At 41.4% G+C, this 15,498-nt stretch overlaps 1 long non-coding RNA gene across 1 annotated transcript; it reads right to left on the minus strand.

The window, feature by feature from the left end:
* Positions 1-6,366: 6,366 nt before the first annotated feature.
* On the minus strand, positions 6,367-14,974 carry LOC132148504 (uncharacterized). The gene is made up of 3 exons (XR_009434922.1): positions 14,854-14,974; positions 12,187-12,492; positions 6,367-6,841 (listed from the first exon to the last, which is right to left on the minus strand). It is a non-coding gene; the product is annotated as an uncharacterized LOC132148504 (long non-coding RNA).
* Positions 14,975-15,498: the final 524 nt, after the last annotated feature.

Below are 15,498 nucleotides of genomic sequence, written 5' to 3' on the forward strand. Positions count from 1 at the left end.
ATGAAATTTCTGGACTGTTTTACATGAATATTTGCATAAACGGATTAGTAAAAATCACATGAAGATTAGAATAGTCAGATATAATTATTGCACATGTATAAACAGTGTTCAAGTCATTTTTCAGTTTGTCTTGTTTTGCTGGTTGCTGGTTTGTCATAGCAGGATTTCACATTCCCTGCAGCCAGCTTTGAGCTTGCTGGGGCTTCACCTAAACCAGGTATTAGAGTACATATGCGATTTTGGATGGAAATCTTTGTGGTGGCTTGTGAAGTGGGGAAAGAAGGTGTTCCTGTTCCTGTTCCTGTAGTGCAGTAGCAGTAAGACAAATCTTTTGTGAATCATACAAAATCAGTCTGTACTCTCCAACAGCGTTATGGACAAATATTTACAACATGCAGAATACCACAAGGCAAAAAAAAAAAAAAAAAAAAAAAAAACAGACAAAGAAGAAAAAAAAGGATTTTAAAAAGCATAAACAATATTATTTTTTATCAGCGGCAGTTTAAAAAAATTTTCATCATTTTTATATTCTGTGTAGTCTTTCAGTTCATTTGAGATTGATTAATTGAGACTGATTGAATAAATACATTTGTAAAAATGCTGTTTGAAATAGTTAAAATAGGCTTTTCATGTCAGTGCATTTTCTTAAATTATTCCAGTCGTAACTCAGTAGGAGAGAAGCTGTAGGTCAAATGTCAGTTCACTGCTACTGTATATGCTGTGGCCATGTCCAGTGTTGGGGGTAACGAGTAACAAAGTAACGGATTACAGTAACTATATTACTTTTTTGGGTAATGAAGTAAAGTAACGCATTACACGAATAATATTGGTAACTACTCTACTTTACTAGACTATAGGAACGTGTTTTCCTCCTGTTGCCTGTGTGTAAAGTTCTGAGCTGAGTTTCCCAAAAGCTTCGTAAGCCTAAGAAGTTCATAAAAACGATCGTATGACTGATCGTAATATTACGTTCTGTTTCCCAAAAAGCATGGTAACTTAAGTAGCACTTGGAAATCATCGTAGATCTACGAGTGCTCTGGAGTAATCGTAAAGCCCTAAGTGCATCGCAAGAAGACAGATTTATGCGTTCACCTGCAGGACAATCGGCAGATTACACCTTTAACTTGATTAAAGTGCAATGTGATTAAAATATAAGGATGAGATTGTGCTTTATTGTAAACTTTATGAGTCATTTTCTTTATTTTTTTTTTATTCATTTATAAATGAAATAATTAAATGAAATAATTAAAAAGAGCAAAAAAAAATAGAAATACACATTCAAATTATATGACTGAAAAAAATAAAATACAAATAAGACAAAATAAAATAAGTAATGTAGGAAATGCTTCAAAGACTGGGGAAAAAAATATGTCAATGACTTGTTGAAGTGCACGAAAACCAGCTATGCATTGGACCCAGAAATAACCCCCCCCCCCTCTCTCTATACTGTATATAAATAAATACATTTAAATAAATGTATGCATTTAGCTTTTATCCAAAGTGACTTACAGTGCATTCAGGCTTACACTTTTTACACAATAATTTATAAATATATAAAGTATATTATATATTATTATGTATAATATTGTACACTATAATAATATACTAATATTGTATTGTATTATATTTATTATATCCAAGTTGTCTGTCTGGAACGCAGCATTAGGTTAACGTCAATAAACGATCGTTTACTACAATTAAGAGCCATTCTTTGAGATGACATTTCAGCACTTGACAAACAGAGAGCGACTCCTGAGTAGCACTTAAAGGTCACGTTTTTTGTGTTTTTTTTTAAAGCTTTGATTGTGTTTACTGTGTGCAATATAACGTGTTCATGTTTCGTGTATAAAAAACACAGTATTTTTCACACAATTCACTTATCTGTATACCGCCGTTTTCACTGTCATAAAAACGGGTTGATGACTTCCTTGTTCTATGAAGTCCCTCCTTCAGAAATACGTAATGAGTTCTGATTGGGCCAGCGGTTCCTGTGTTGTGATTTGACACCAGCTGAGCTCACGCTGCCCTCCTGGAAACGCGATTGGGCTCGTTTTGTGAAGCAAGTGGGCAGGATTTGTTTTGAAAACCTGGCAATCCTGATGTGAACCATAGACAGTAAAAGAACACACGTGCTGGAGATGTACTTATAATCACAGGAGCGTTTTTATTGACGAGATGCGCATGAAAATCGCATTCGATTTTTTTGCACAGCCCTAACATCTAGTTAACAAAGTTAAACAGTGTTGCCCTTTGTGTTGCCCTTTGTGTTACCCTTAAGTTACAGAAACTGTTAAACGCACCAATTTAAATAATAAAATACACTTACCTGTTGTTGTCCATAAACAACGCCTTCTCTAGACAAAGAAGGAACTGCTCCATCTTTCAAGAATAATCTTTGTGCGAATCCGGCATTAAACTGATTCAGATTGAGGAAGCTCGCTGTCCTCAGCAAAATGTGCTGCACATAATTTTACATGTGGATTATAATTATAAAGTTTCGACGACAAACACAAATGCAACTCTTCCTCTTCTCTGTGCGAGCGCAACAAGACCACGCCCCCTTTCTGTGTATTCATGTGGGCGGAGGTTAGTCAAAAAACTGTTCTAGTGACGTCATTACTGCAGGAACTAGAGGGGTGTAGTCCAAACGGGTCGTTCGATGTTGGCGAATTCTGTTAAATAAAATATCTCGCTTGACATTGAACTTTGAGCTTTAGAATTTTACAGATATTATTTATACTCTAACAACAACATTACACACTAACTAAAGTTAGAAACTAACTGAAGAAACGGTCGAGCTACAGAGAAGGACAGCAGCTTGTGAGTGTTTTGTCTTGTTTTCTAACTAGACTACTGTGTGATCGTCATTGCTAGGAAAGTTTTTGGTTTAAATTGTGTGTGTCTTACCCTGGTAAATACGTGCTGAAAGTGGTGCTTGGTTTTGCGTTTGCATATCGCGGGACTGCCCAGTTTCGATCTGCTAAATAGTGAGGCGTGGCCAGCTGACTTCAATCACAGGTAATCAGGCAAATACAAAAGCGGTAGGTTTCACCGCGGCAGCCCTCGTGTGAATCCTCCTCGTGTGAAGACCGACGAGTGTAAAGACAGTCGACTCTACCTGTGTGACTCCACCGAGCAAGGACACCGACAGGGCACTTGAGTATTGCTTTTCTCCTTTTTCTTCATTTTTTGTATAACTTGTTCTCAAATATTTCTTACACTTGTAGTCACTATGTGCTTTCAGATCTCTACTATCACTACTAACACTCAGAGAGCACGCTACGTACGTCGCAGGAAGGCCTGTCTGACAAACATACGGCCTGTCCCTCTGACCTCTACTACTAGACTCTCTATCCCAGTTGGTCTCTGGAACTGCCAGTCTGCAGTTAACAAAGCAGACTTCATTTCTTCTATTGCTACTCATTCCGGTCTCAACCTCATGGCACTGACTGAGACTTGGATCAAACCTGAAGATACTGCCACCCCTGCAGCCCTCTCCACTAATTTCACTTGTTCCCACACTCCTCGTACCACTGGGAGGGGTGGAGGTACAGGTCTCCTTATATCAAAAGAATGGAAATTTGATCTTCAGCCATCACCTACAGGTAACGGTTCATTTGAATCACATGCCATTACTGTAACCCACCCTGTTAAAATCCACTTTGTGGTCATTTATCGTCCCCCAGGTCTCCAGCGCTTCTTGAAAACTACAGACCGGTATCCCTTCTTCCATTCATTGCAAAGACACTTGAGCGAGCTTTGTTCAACCAGTTTTCTATGTTCCTTGTACAGAACAACCTCCTGGACAGCAACCAATCTGGCTTCAAAAGTGGCCACTCAACTGAGACTGCTCTGCTCTCGGTTACTGAAGCCCTGCGACTAGCAAGAGCAGCTTCAAAATCCTCAGTACTCATCTTACTGGACCTGTCTGCTGCTTTTGACACTGTTAATCACCAGATTCTCCTGTCCACCCTCAGAAAGATGGGCATCTCTGGAACTGCACTCCTGTGGGTTAAGTCCAACCCCTATGACAGATCCTTCAGTGTGTCTTGGAGGGGTGATGTTTCTAAGTCACAACACCTTGCTACTGGGGTTCCTCAAGGCTCAGTACTTGGACCACTCCTCTTCTCCATCTACATGACGTCATTAGGATCTGTCATTCAGAAGCATGGCTTTTCTTATCACTGCTATGCTGATGACACCCAACTCTACTTCTCATTCCAGCCAGATGACCCGACGGTAGCTGCTCGCATTTCAGCCTGTCTGAGTGACATTTCTAGCTGGATGAATGACCATCACCTTCAGCTTAACCTTACGAAGACAGAACTCCTGGTGATTCCAGCTAACCCATTGCTTCATCACAACTTCTCTATACAGCTGGGTTCATCAACCATTACTCCTTCGAGGACAGTCAGAAACCTAGGAGTTGTGATGGATCATCAGTTAAGCTTCACAGACCACATTGCTACAACGACCCGCTCCTGCAGGTTTGCCTTATACAACATTAGGAAGATTAGACCCTTCCTGTCAGAGCAAGCCACCCAACTTCTTGTCCAAGCTCTTTTTCTCTCCAGACTGGACTATTGTAATGCTCTCCTGGCGGGCCTTCCTGCATGTACTGTCAAGCCTCTAAAATTGATCCAGAATGCAGCAGCGAGGGTTGTCTTCAATGAGCCAAAAAAAGCTCATGCCACTCCTCTCCTCATCAGGTTACACTGGCTACCAGTAGCTGCTCGCATCAAATTCAAGGTACTGATGCTTGCCTACAAGACGACCACTGGCACGGCACCAACATACCTAAAGCCACTGGTTAAATCTTATTTGCCCTCCAAAAGTTTGCACTCTACAAGTGAACGACGCCTTGTGGTACCATCCCAAAGAAGTTCAAAATCACTCTCACGGACCTTTTCCTGGACTGTGGCCAGCTGGTGGAATGACCTCCTAATCTCAATTCGTACAGCTGAGTCTTTACTCATTTCCAAGAAGCATCTAAAGACTCATCTTTTTCGCATGCACTTAACCAACTAATACTAGCACTTTTTCCTTTTCTTGTCTTTTCATTTATAAAAAAAAAAAAAAAAAGCAGCTTTGCGTTCTATACTAGACTAACTGAGACTTGTCATGGCACTTGTATACTGTTGTTGTTCTCTTGTTCATCTGACTGCTTCTGTTGTTCTCATTTGTAAGTCGCTTTGGATAAAAGCGTTTGCTAAATGATTAAATGTAAATGTAAATGTAAAGTTTAAAACATGGGATCACGAAGAACAGGACCTTTAAAGCACAGATATGTACGACTGTGTTAAGTGCATTTTTGGGAAACACACTTGAAACAATAATGTACGATTGTAAAATTACACGTAGAAAATGCTCTTAAGCACTAAGATCAATCGTTATCAGGAAACCTGGCCCAACAACGCACGTAAAGCAGTCGCATGTAGTTGTGCCTTAAGAGCTAATTAGGAGTCGCTATGCATTTGTCAATGCTGAAATGTCACCTTATAGAATGGCTCTTAATTGTCGTACACCATCGTTTTATTGACGTTGACTTACGTTCCAGACAGACAGCTTGGATTATATAATAACTATAATACAAAATATAAAAAATAAAAAAGCTATTTTTTTCTTAAAATAGCCTTACACATGCTCTACGCTCTTCTGAAGCTGGTCTTTTAACTGTCCAAACAACACGGCTAAAATCTATGGGTGATCAGGCTTTCTCTTCTTTGGCTCCTAAATTGTGGAATTCCCTGCCTTCTGAGATTAGGAATGCAGAATCCCTTAGTGTTTTTAAATCATCCCTTAAAACATACTATTTAAGGATATCTTTTTATGTGATTCATGTGGTTACTTTGTTATTATATTGGCTTTCTTTTTTATTTCAATTTTTTTGTATGATTATTTTTTACTGCCGGCACTTATGTGTTTCTTTTAATTTCATTGTTTTATGTAAAGTGCTTTGAGGTGCTACTTTTAAAGGTGCTATATAAAATAAAGTTTATTATTATTATTATTATTATTAAATACACAACAGAATTTCTGAGGGGCTATTTTATGAAAAAAAAATTGAATAAATTTAGTTGTTTTTATGCATTTAAATAATTTGTAAAAAACTTAAAAAATAAGGAATTTGGGAAAAAATAAAACAGATTTCATAGGGCCCTAAAAAGTAATAAAGTCATAAGTATTGAAGTTACTTTTCAAATGCAGTAACTAGTAAAGTAATCTCATTACAATTTACAGAATTAACTAGTTACTAATTAAATTTTTTGAGTAACTACCCCAACACTGGCCATGTCTACAGGTAAAACTCAGATTTATATTCCCTGCTCTCTAATTTAGATCCAGATCTACCACATGACAGGCAAAAGTTCTACCACTATATTTATTAGGTGGCCAGTTTATTTGACAAATTATTTTATTAAAACCCACCAGATCTTTGGTTATGTCATCATTGTGATAGTTGGAGACAAACAGGCTCTCAATCAAAACATCAGGCTAAGAAGGATAAGAGTCCATGATAAACAATGCTGTGTGCTGATCCTGCTAATGGGCCTGGAATCAGCATGAATTGGCACTTTAAACTCTTGATCTTTAAGATATTGTCCGTGTTTGAATGACCACAGTGAGCATTTATATCTCTCTTGATCGTCCTGGATGTTTAGTTCACTTGTGATGCTGTACGTTCCATCAGAGTTCACCAGGCTTGTGACTGTAGAGCTGGAAGTCAGGTTCTTGTCATAATGAAACCAGTTTATCATGCCCTCTGGGTACACACCATTAAAACTACACTGCATTTGTTTGGGTTCAGCCATCTGGTGGGAGAATTCTCCAGTGCATTGTCCTGCGTACATACAGTTACAAACACAAGGTATTAGAGTTAATGATATGATGTATATGTCATTTATTTTTCTATGTAAAATAACATTTATTTATTTATTTCCATCAAATAAAAGTTGAAATAAGTACATCTTAAGTACAAGTCCTTAAGTACATCTTAATATGTAATTTCATAATTACTTCTATTGTCTTTTAAATATGGTTAGTGCTACTGAATATTATTACAAGTATTTATGCTTAACTAAAATTTCTAATGATTTTGCAGGTCATGTACTTAAATATATTTGCAATGCAATCATACAATTGTAGCGAGAAAGAGGAAATTTAGTACATTTAAAATATATATATTCATTTTAATGAATAGCTTACAAAATATTTATTTTTATGATATTTGTTATTCAAACAGAGTTGAAAGGAAGGAGTATGAGGGAAACGCGGAGTACAATCAAAAGTCTTCAATCCAAGGAACACGGGAATTCCACACAAAGGGCGCTGGAGCTAACACCCTTATACAACGAGTAGACCCGACAGAGAAGAAAAGCAGAGACACAAGAACTTAAACACAGGATAATTAACAAACACAGGTGCACAGAATAACTAATAAAACTAAACGATGACAGGAACAAGACAAAATAAGGCAACACTAGAACAGAAACGGGCAAAACAAAACATAGACAGTCCAGAATCCTGACATGTCGTCCCCCTCCCAGAAGGTGTGTCCTCATGCCATAGACAACAACAGAGGGAGACCTAGGTGGGAAATTTGGAGGATGCTCTGGAGGTAGATAAACACCTGGAAGGGGGCTGGCAGACAGAGTCCAGGGAGGAGACAAGAGGGACTTGGAGCAGGACGTGTCCAGCTGGACCCAGGTTTATTCATGAGCCTCCAGGTTCTCAGGGCAAAACTCAGGATCCGGATCCTCCTCTGGGCTTGACATGGCAACCGGAGCCCTCTCTGGGCAGGACATGGGAACCGAAGCCCACTCAGGGCTGGATGTGGGAACAGGCTTAACATAGAGCTCTGCAGTAGGAGGGAGTAGAGGGAGCAGGTCAGCCTCCCAGTCAATTAAATCCTTTTCCGCCTCTTCTCTACCCAGGTCCATCATAAGTTCAACCTCAGCTACAGTGCAGGGGGCTCCACTCCACTCCATACTCTCAATGTCCAGGGCTTGCTCTTTCGAGGTGGGCGTGGTCCCCAGCTCTCATACCTGCTCGGACAGACTGGGCCCTTCATTCGGAGCGATCCTCCGCTGAGTCACTCTGTACTGTGCTGGCTTGTTTATTGCAGCCGGAACTGGTTCTCTGTCCTCGGTGGGCTCGGGTTTGTGCTCCACGCAGTGGGGAGATGGTTGACTGGGCTCTGGGCCTGGAGAGGCACTTGTGAGATCTACCTCGGGACAGACAGTGAACGGGAATTCATGTCTTGCCATTGTCCACTCCACAAAGACTTGTTGATCGCCCGTCATGGGCTCTCCATAATTGGTGGGCTCGAGCTGATTGTCCGCACTATGGGGAGAGGGTGGGCTGGTCTGGCAGGTGGTGAATGGCAATCTGTTTCTCGCCAGAGTCCACTCCATGAAATCCACTTGAGGACCATCTTCGGATGACGGCGGTCTGCTCGTGGTGTTCAAGCTCGCGTCATAATCAAGTCAATTCAAGTCTAGTCACCTTTAATTATATAGCGCTTTAAACAAAATATATTGCGTGAAAGCAACTGAACAACATTCATTAGGAAAACAGTGTGTCAATAATGCAAAATGACAGTTAAAGGCAGTTCATCATTGAATTCCTTGATGTCATCTCTGTTCAGTTTAAATAGTGTCTGTGCATTTATTTGCAATCAAGTCAATGATATCGCTGTAGAAGAAGGTACCCCAACTAAGCAAGCCAGAGGCGACAGCGGCAAGGAACCGAAACTCCATCGGTGACAGAATGGAGAAAAAAACCTTGGGAGAAACCAGGCTCAGTTGGGGGGCCAGTTCTCCTCTGACCAGACAAAACCAGCGGTTCAATTCCAGGCTGCAGCAAGTCAGATTGTGCAGAAGAATCATCTGTTTCCTGTCTTGTCCCGGTGGTCGTCTGAGACAAGGTCTTTACAGGGGATCTGTATCTGGGGCTCTAGTTGTCCTGGTCTCCGCTGTCTTTCAGGGGTGTAGAGGTCTTTTCTAGATGCTGATCCACCATTTGGTCTGGATACATACTGGATCCGGGTGACTGCAGTGACCCTCTGATCTGGATACAGACTGGATCTGGTGGCTACTGTGACCTCGGAATAAGAGATAAACAGACTAATATTAGCATAGATGCCATTCTTCTAATGATGTAACAAGTACATCGGGTGTTATGGGAAGTGTTCCCGGTTCCGGTTTACCTAATTAATGCAGCCTAAAAATCCTTTAACGGATTCGGATATTAAAAACATATTAGTATGCTATGTGTAAGCCAGGTTAAAAAAATGGGTCTTTAATCTAGACTGCAAGAGTGTGTCTGCCTCCCGAACAATGTTATTTAGGTTATTCCAGAGTTTAGGCGCCAAATAAGAAAAGGATCTGCCGCCCGCAGTTGATTTTGATTTTCTAGGTATTATCAAATTGCCTGAGGTTTGAGAATTTAGCGGACGTAGAGGATTATAATGTAAAAGGAGCTCATTCAAATACTGAGGTGCTAAACCATTCAGGGCTTTATAAGTAATAAGCAATATTTTAAAATCTATACGATGTTTGATAGGGAGCCAGTGCAGTGTTGACAGGACCGGGCTAATTTTGGACTAGCTGTAGTTTGTTTACTTAGTGTGCAGAATAACCACCCAATTAAGCATTACAATAATCTAACCTTGAGGTCATAAATGCATGGATTAACATTTCTGCATTTGACATTGAGAGCATAGGCCATAATTTAGATATATTTTTGAGATGGAAAAATGCAGTTTTACAAATGCTAGAAACATGGATTTCTAAGGAAAGATTGCGATCAAATAGCACACCTAGGTTCATAACTGATGACGAAGAATTGACAGAGCAGCCATCAAGTCTTAGACAGTGTTCTAGGTTATTACATGCAGAGTTTTTAGGTCCTATAATTAACACCTCTGTTTTTTTTTCAGAATTTAGCAGTAAGAAATTACTTGTCATCCAGTTTTTTTGTATCGACTATGCATTCCATTAGTTTTTCAAATTGGTGTGTTTCACCGGGCCGCGAAGAAATATAGAGCTGAGTATCATCAGCATAACAGTGAAAGCTAACACCATTTTTCCTGATGATATCTCCCAAGGGTAACATATAAAGCGTGAAGAGTAGCAGCCCTAGTACTGAGCCTTGAGGTACTCCATACTGCACTTGTGATCGATATGATTCCTCTTCATTCACTGCTATGAACTGATGGCAGTCATATAAGTATGATTTAAACCATGCTAATGCACTTCCATTAATGCCAAAGTGTTCAAGTCTATGCAAAATAATGTTGTGGTCAATTGTGTCAAACGCAGTACTTCGATCCAATAAAACTAATAGAGAGATACAACCAGATCAGATGATAAGAGCAGGTCATTTGTAACTCTAAGGAGAGCAGTCCCAGTACTATGATACGGTATAAATCCTGACTGGAAATCCTCACATATACCATTTTTCTCTAAGAAGGAATATAATTGTGAGGATACCACCTTTTCTAGTATCTTGGACAGAAAAGGGAGATACGAGATTGGTCTATAATTAACTAGTTCTTTGGGGTCAAGTTGTGGTTTTTTGATGAGAGGCTTAATAACAACCAGTTTGAAGGTTTTGGGGAAATATCCCAATGACAATGAGGAATTAATAATAGTCAGAAGAGGATCTATGACTTCTGGAAGCACCTCTTTTAGGAGCTTAGATGGTATAGGGTCTAACATACATGTTGTTGGTTAAGATTATTTATTAAATTGATACAATTCTTCCTCTCCTATAGTAGAAAATGAATGGAACTGTTCCTCAGGGGGTCTATAGTGCACTGTCTGATGTGATACTGTAGCTGACGGCTGAATGGTTACAATTTTATCTCTAATAGTATCGATTTTAGAAGTAAAGTAGTTCATAAAGTCATTACTACTGTGATGCTGGGAAATGTCAACACTTGTTGAGGCTTTATTTTTCGTTAATTTAGCCACTGTATTGAATAAATACCTGGGGTTATGTTTGTTTTCTTCTAAAAGAGAAGAAAAGTAATCTGATCTAGCAGTTTTTAATGCTTTTCTGTAGGATAGGTTACTTTCCCGCCAAGCAAAACGAAATACCTCTAGTTTTGTTTTCCTCCAGCTGCGCTCCATTTTTCGGGCTGCTCTCTTTAGGGTGAGAGTATGCTCATTATACCATGGTGTCATACTGCTTTCCTTAACCTTCCTTAAGCGTAAAGGAGCAACTGTAGTCCATAGTTTCTGTTACATGATCAAGTTGTTCTGAGGTTTTGGATATGCTAAGGAATTCGGATACATCAGGAAGACTTAAAAAGCAGTCTTTTGTGGAAGAAGTGATGGTTCTACCATACTTTTAACAAGAAGTAGAATTTACCATTTTGGCTATATGAAGTTTGCACAAAACTAAATAATGATCTGAAATATCATCATTATATTGTCATAAAATGAGCGCGTTATCTGGGTAGCTAGTGGTGCTAGCTAACAGCCGGAATAGTCTCGTATGGTCCTCGAGAGACCCCTGGGGGAGATATCCTGGGCGAAGGAAGGCATCCATGATGGGAAACACAATGGAAACAAAAAACACTGAGAGAAAACGGTAAACAAAAACGGATGGCAGACACATAAAGGTAACTGTATTCTGTCGGGTCTTGTGTCACTGTACACTGTGGGAAGTACAAGGAAAACGAGGGGTACAATCAAAAGTCTTTAATCCAAGGAACACAGGAGAAATCCAAGCAAAGAGGGCTGGAGCTAAAACCCTTACACAATGAATAGACCTGACAGAGGAGAAAAGCACAGACAAGAACTTATAAACACAGGATAATTACCAAGCAGGTGCACAGAAAGCCTAATAAAACTAAATGAATACAGGAACAAGACCAAATAAGGCAACACTAGAAAAGAAACGGGCAAAACACAACATAGACAGTCCAGAATCCTGACAATTGTAATGTCTAACACAATGTGCAAATGTTATTCATTTTTATTGTTGTTATTATTATTCTTTTTACTTATTTATTTATTTATTTCACTTGATAGCTGTAACTAAAAAAGGCACTGTTTTTAAAAAACACAGATGTAGTGTTTCTTATGTTGTGTTGATTCATTGATTCATACATTCAGTCATTCATTTATTAATTAAAATATGTATGATACATACTGCTAAAGGGGTTAATGCACTGACCTATAGATACATTGATTTCTTTTGCTCCATGTCCAGAGTCTGTCTTTATACAACAAAAATACGAGCCCATTTTTGCTGGTGTAGGATTTGAGATGGTTAATGTCAGTGCTTCTCCTGTGTAGTTACACTAAAATCCTGGAGGTCTATTGCTGGATGTTGGATCACATTCAAAATCTTTCTCTTCTGTTTTTTTCCAGTATACTTTAACTATGTTCAGTGGCGTTGATGAGCTGATATTGCATTGTAAGACAGTCCTCTCATTGCAATTCACTGTCTGGTGTTTGAAAGCACGGAGCTCTATTTCACCTGCATGCATCAGAAAGCAATATTAGCATATGCTGACACATTTCTATGCATACAAACTCAGCAAAAAAAAAACTTTTTTTAAAATACGTTTTTTTTGCATACCGTCCATCCATCCATCCATCTTCTTCCGCTTATCCGGGGCCGGGTCGCGGGGGCAGCAGTCTAAGCAGAGAACCCCAGACTTCCCTCTCCCTAGACACTTCCTCCAGCTCTTCTGGGGGGACACCGAGGCGTTCCCAGGCCAGCCGGGAGACATAGTCTCTCCAGTGTGTCCTAGGTCTTCCCCGGGGTCTCCTCCCAGTGGGACGCGCCCGGAACACCTTCCCGGGAAGGCGTCCAGGAGGCATCCGGAACAGATGCCCGAGCCACCTCAGCTGACCCCTCTCGATGTGGAGGAGCAGCGGCTCTACTCTGAGCTCCTCCCGGGTGACTGAGCTTCTCACCCTATCTCTAAGGGATCGCCCAGCCACCCTGCGGAGAAAGCTCATTTCGGCCGCCTGTATCCGGGATCTTGTCCTTTCGGTCATGACCCAAAGCTCATGACCATAGGTGAGAGTAGGAATTGACCGGTAAATCGAGAGCTTCGCCTTGCGGCTCAGCTCTTTCTTCACCACGACAGACCGGTACATCGACCGCATTACTGCAGAAGCTGCACCGATCCGTCTGTCAATCTCCCGTTCCATCCTTCCCTCACTCGTGAACAAGACCCCAAGATACTTAAACTCCTCCACTTGAGGCAGGAACTCTCCACCAACCTGGAGTGGGCAAGCCACCCTTTTCCGACTGAGGACCATGGCCTCGGATTTGGAGGTGCTGATTCTCATCCCAGCTGCTTCACACTCGGCTGCAAACCGTCCCAGTGCATGCTGAAGGTCCTGGCTTGATGAGGCCAACACGACAACATCATCCGCAAAGAGAAGAGACGAAATCGTGTCGTCACCAAACCTGACCCCCTCCGGCCCCTGGCTGCGCCTAGAAATTCTGTCCATAAAAATCATGAACAGAACCGGCGACAAAGGGCAGCCCTGCCGGAGTCCAACACGCACCGGGAACAAGTCTGACTTACTGCTGGCAATACGAACCAAGCTCCTGCTCCGGTCGTACAGGGACCGGATAGCCCTTAGCAAAGGGCCCCGGACCCCATACTCCCGGAGCACCCTCCACAGGCCGCCGCGAGGGACACAGCACCTCCAAATCCGAGGCCATGCCTTCTCCAAATCCACAAAGCACATGTGGACTGGTTGGGCAAACTCCCATGAACCCTCCAGCACCCTGTAGAGGGTATAGAGCTGGTCCAGTGTTCCACGGCCTGGACGAAAACCACACTGTTCCTCCTGAATCCGAGGTTCTACTATCGGCCGGATTCTCCTCTCCAGTACCCTGGCATAGACTTTCCCAGGGAGGCTGAGAAGTGTGATCCCCCTGTAGTTGGAACACACCCTCCGGTCCCCCTTCTTAAAAAGAGGGACCACCACCCCGGTCTGCCATTCCAGAGGCACCGTCCCCGACTGCCACGCGATGCTGCAGAGGCGTGTCAGCCAAGACAGCCCCACAACATCCAGAGACTTGAGGTACTCAGGGCGGATCTCATCCATCCCCGGTGCCTTGCCACCGAGGAGTTTCTTGACTACCTCGGTGACTTCAGCTTGGGTGATGGACGAGTCCACATCTGAGCCCTCAGCCTCTGCTTCCTCAATGGAAGACGTGACAGCGGGATTGAGGAGATCCTCGAAGTATTCCTTCCACCGTCCAACGACATCCCCAGTTGAGGTCAACAGCTCCCCACCTTTACTGTAAACAGCGTTGGTAGGGCACTGCTTCCCTCTCCTGAGGCGCCGGACGGTTTGCCAGAATCTCTTCAAGGCTGACCGATAGTCCTTCTCCATGGCCTCACCGAACTCCTCCCAGGCCCGAGTTTTTGCCTCCACAACCACCCGGGCTGTAGTCCGCTTGGCCTGCCGGTACCTGTCAGCTGCCTCAGGAGTCCCACAAGCCAACCAGGCCCGATAGGACTCCTTCTTCAGCTTGACGGCTTTTTGCATACCGCTTTTTACAAATAATTTTGTGAAGTCCAAATAAACTTTACAGATCTCAAGGGTTTAAACAATATTTTTCATGCTCGTTTAATGAACCATAACAATTATTTACACATGTTAAGCAATTTGAATGTGAGAGGAGCAAGAGTTTATTTTTGCTGAGTGATGGCTAAAAATGTGACGTAGGATGAGATACAAAACCAAAATCCTTTTAAAACTCTAAAACTTCATTCTGTGGGTTAAAGGCAGGGAAAATCCAACACGTTCAAGACTTTAAAACACAGTCTATGTGGTAAAAACACAAAACTATAGTTACATTACTTACCTTCGGTGTAGTCTGATGACAGGACGATAATTAAAAATGACATAATGGTGAACATCTTTTTTTCCCCTTTCAGAATGGCATTGGAAGTTGTTAGATGTGTGCTGTGTGGAAGCAGAAAGTGGTTGTGAAAGTGAGGAGGAAAGTGTTCTTAGGCTACACTACACTACACTATGAACAGGGGAATTTTCTCCAAGCTGACATCATGTAGTTCCTTGCCCACTCTGTGGCGGGTTTTGTTCCTCCCTCTTTATTGAACTTCTTGAACTAAACAATGTCAGACTATCTCTCTTAATAGGCTTAATGGGGATTTCAAGGTTTAAGAAGTACACATCATTTCTCTTATCAAAAAATTATGTCAAACATCCAACACCTTCTTGCATTTGCTTATATCTGGAGTTTTACTGCATTTACAACAATATGATTTTTTACTTTGCGTAAGGCAAAAGTACACTTTCCCAGGAAATGTATTGGACTCCCTCTTGTGTAATCAATTGAGAAATTCAAAACAGAAAGTCAGCAGCAGTTCCGAGAAGAACCTTTGGAAATCTTCCACAAAACTGTCTTGGCTTTTGAGTTTACATGTTTTCAATTGTACTTTTGGCAGATTTTTTAAAGAAATGGTAACACTTTAGAGTAGGGAATACA

The sequence above is a fragment of the Carassius carassius genome, chromosome 9 (genome assembly GCF_963082965.1).
Source record: "Carassius carassius chromosome 9, fCarCar2.1, whole genome shotgun sequence".
NCBI classification, from domain to species: Eukaryota; Metazoa; Chordata; class Actinopteri; order Cypriniformes; family Cyprinidae; genus Carassius; species Carassius carassius.